Below are 4,094 nucleotides of genomic sequence, written 5' to 3'. Positions count from 1 at the left end.
AGTCCAAAAGCATCAATTCTTCGGTGCCCAGCTTTTTTTTATAGTTCAACTCTCACATCTATACATGACCACTGGAAAAACCGTAGCCTTGACTAGATGGACCTTTGTTGACAAAGTAATAATCACTATAGAAATTTTGCTTAATTATAATATTATTATCAATATATTATATTAATATATATTATGTTATATATAATAGATCATAGATTTTATAATATAGAATATATAATATTCTACTATACAAATATATATCATATATAATAGAATGTAATACATATAATGTTAAACATTATATAAATATTATACATTCATATAAAATATATGTAATATTGTATAGATAGCTCAGTTGGTAAAGAATCTGGCTGCAATGTAGGAGACGCTGGTTCGATTCCTGGGTCAGGAAGATCCTCTGGAGAAGGGATAGGCTACCTACCCACTCCAGTATTCTTGGGCTTCCCTTGTAGTTCAGCTGGTAAAGAATCCGCTTGCAATGTGGGAGACCTGGGCTCCATCCCTGGGTTGGGAAGATCCCCTAGAGAAGGGAAAGGCTACCCACTCCAGTATTCTGGCCTGGAGAATTCCAGGGATTGAATAGTCCATGGGCTCGCAAGGAGTCCCAAGCAACTGAGTGACTTTCACTTTCAATATATGAAAATGGGCTTGCTTCCCAGGTGGCACTAGCGGTAAAAAACCTGCCTGCCAATGCAGAAATGTAAGAGACTCCAGTTTGATCCCTGGGTTGGGAGGATCCTCTGGAGGAGGGCACAGCAACCCATTTCAGTGTTCTTGCCTGGAGAATCCCATGAATAGATGAGCCTGGCAGGCTACAGTCCATGGGGTCACACAGAGTCGGACACAACAGAAGCAACTTAGCACACACACAAAATATATTAAAATAATATAAATATGTATTATTTATTATTATAAGAATTAGCAATTAAGCATCTGCTACATGACAAGGAATATTTCTAATATGTACAACAGTCCTTCAAATGGGTATTAGCATTGTTGTTTTTACAGATGAAGAAACCAAGGCTCTGAAAGTTAAAAGATTTATCCAGGATCCCAGATCAGGGCTATCTTAGTCTTTCCATTATAAAATGCCATGAGTTGTGCCTACATACCAGTGAGTCTGCTCATCTTAGTGACAATAAAGCAGAACATTCAAATATCACCTTCCAAAGAAGTCATCCTGAAGCCGGTACTATCATTCCAATAACTAATGTTTGTAACATTTCTAGTATGTGTTGTGGAAAGTGCCCCAGAACTGTGAGCCGCATAACACAATCTCTTTATTTTAAATGCATGTCACACGTTTAACAAAAACACAGTGGAGATACCCTGACTTCAAGCAGTGTGATTTTTTTCAGGCCCCTCCTCTGTATACTTTGATTGGGTATATCTGGGCTAGAGCCCAGGAATTCGTACTTTCACCAAGTATGCAAGTGACTGTAATCATTAAGAAAGTTTTAGAGATAGTGGTGTAAAGATGCATGAGTTTTGGATCAGAAGGACTCAGGCTACAGATGATCTAGGTCTGTCTTTTTTCTAATTGTACACTCCTGGGAAACCCATTTAAAGCTTAAAGCCCCTGAGCATCAGTTTCCTCATCTATAAAATGAATATTAATGTTTATCAACAGCTGCCAAACAGACTGTGATAAGGATGAATGAGATTATGGGTGTTTTGAAATGCTAGTACAGTGCCCGGCACAGAGTAGGCGCTTAATAAATGCCATTTCTATTGTTACTTAGTCACCCACTCTCAATTTTGTCCTCAAATTTGTCCTCTGTGGTTTTTTGTTATTTCCAAAAATTAAGTCCACAATAAAAGAATATGAGGATACATAAAAAATAATATGGTAACGTGTACTTAATTTAAAAATAAACAACTAAAGATTTTCTTAGGAAAAATGATAGATGATTGATAAATGATAGAGACAAGGATATATAATCTTTTTTTGGTGATTGTACTTACTTTTAAAATTTCATTATTAGAATATAATTACAATGTTGTGTTAGTTTCTGCTGTACAACAAAGTGAAACAGTTATATATATACATATATCCCCTCCCTTTTGAGCTTCTCTCCCACCCCCCACCCCCATCCCACCCCTCTAGGGCATCGGATAACACCAAGCTGAGCTCCCTGTGGTATACAGCAGCTTCCCACTAGCTGTCTAATTTACACATGGTAGTGTATATATGGGGCTTCCCTGGTGGCTCAGAGGGTAAAGTGTCTGCCTGCAATGCAGGAGACCCAGGTTCGATCCCTGGGTTGGGAAGATCCCGTGGAGAAGGAAATGGCAACCCACTCCAGTACTCTTGCCTGGAAAATCCCATGGACGGAGAAGCCTGGTGGGCTACAGTCCATGGGGTCTCAAAGAGTCGGACACGACTGAGCGACTGAGCGAGCGAGTGTATATATGTCAGTGCTCCGTGATATATAATCTTTAGGATTAGAAAATGCTCTAGAAATATGAAACCAAGATTTAAAACAGTTTGACACTCAAGAGAATAACAAGTTTCTGGGGGCGGGGTGGGGAACACCACCTTCTACAAAAGATAGAAGCAACCCAAGTGTTCAAGGATGGAAGGGTAAACAAAATGCAGTGTATATATACAATATACAATATTGTGTATATATACAAGAGGATATCATTTATTCTTAAAAAGGAAGGATATTCTGATACTTACTGCAGTGAGGATGCACACGGTGGATATTACGCTAAATGAAATAAGCCACCACACAAAAGGACAAATACTGTATAATTCCATTCATACGAGGTATGTGTCAGATTCATAGAGACAGAAAGTGGTGATTGCTGGGAGTCACAGTTGAATAGTTGCAGTTTCAGTTTTACAAGCTGAATGGCGTTCTAGAGATGGATGGTGGTGACGGCTGCACAATAAAGTAAGAAGACTTACTGACTGCCCTTGTGCTGTACACTGTAAAATGGCCAAGAGAGATGGCATATTTTGTATATTTTACACAATTTCTTAAAAACTTAAAAACCCAGATTGATATCAAAATCACAGTGGAGGTGAAATTGAGAAAAGTCTTATTTTCTGTTTGTTGTTGCTCCATCACGTCCCGTTCTTCGTGATCCTTTGGACTGTAGCCCACCAGGCTTCCCCGTCCATGGGATTTTTCAGGCAAGAATACTGGAGTGGATTGCCATTTCCTCCTCCACATCTCCTGCCTCTCTTGCATTGCAGGTAGATTCTTTACTGCTGAGCCACTGGGGAAGTGTCTTGCTTGGTTTGTTTTTCTAGGACAAAGAGTGCCATGTGAGATTCTGTGGCTTAGAAAAGCATTTGGTGCAAACTTTTTAAAAGGATCAAGTAAGTTCTCAAAAGGGTGACCTTCTTTGGTTGCCTCTGTTTTTCTTTTTAAAGCTTTGTGTTTACCCAAGATATATTGTTGGGCAAGATAGGAGGGTAAGACTAGAATACTTGTTCTGATTTTACTACCTCAGCCCAGGAGAGTGCTTTGAGAAGAATGGCTGTGGATCAGAGCACACCCTAAGGAAAACTTGGAGCAAGTGGCATCTGCAATCTTAAAATGCAGGGATCTGTGCAGAGTTCAGCATGGCAGGGATGGGGGAGGGTGTCCATGCAGCTAAATACAGGGCAGGTGCATCAGGGGCACAGGCTGTGGATTGCTCTGCGTGGGACCCTGTTTTCACCATGGCCTACAGCAGCAGTGGAGGCTACTTCATGTGAACCTCAAGCTGGAGAACAGGGCATTGCCCCTCCCTTTCAATTATCTTCAGCTGATTTTCTTCAAGACTAGCATTTAACATGGTAGATGAAATATGTTTTGATGAGTGTGACATTGAAGCAATTCAAAGATCCCAAAGTATATGATAGCATTGGCTTATTGCCTAACTTAAAAGCTGTGACAAGATGAAAGTCTCCCTTCACTGCGTTTTTGTTTTTTTTTTAGTAAAAACATGAACAAATTTCCCAAGACAATTAGGCAAAAGTTTGAGGCTATTCTTCTTTCTCTCTTTCTACACTAAGATTGTGGGTTCTAGTGTAAAGAAACTGCCCGAGATGGAACTGGCAGGGTTGCAAAATGGGGAAGTACGGG

At 39.9% G+C, this 4,094-nt stretch overlaps 1 non-coding gene across 1 annotated transcript; it reads left to right on the top strand.

Annotated features, from left to right (window-relative positions):
* The first annotated feature begins 2,211 nt into the window (after positions 1-2,211).
* TRNAC-GCA lies at positions 2,212-2,283 on the top strand. The gene has a single exon. It is a non-coding gene; the product is annotated as a tRNA-Cys (tRNA).
* The last annotated feature ends 1,811 nt before the right edge of the window (positions 2,284-4,094 follow it).

This window comes from Bos indicus x Bos taurus, chromosome 2, assembly GCF_003369695.1.
Source record: "Bos indicus x Bos taurus breed Angus x Brahman F1 hybrid chromosome 2, Bos_hybrid_MaternalHap_v2.0, whole genome shotgun sequence".
Classification (NCBI taxonomy): Eukaryota; Metazoa; Chordata; class Mammalia; order Artiodactyla; family Bovidae; genus Bos; species Bos indicus x Bos taurus.
Note: the sequence above shows the minus strand (reverse complement) of the source record. Positions and strands in the feature narration are given on the sequence as shown.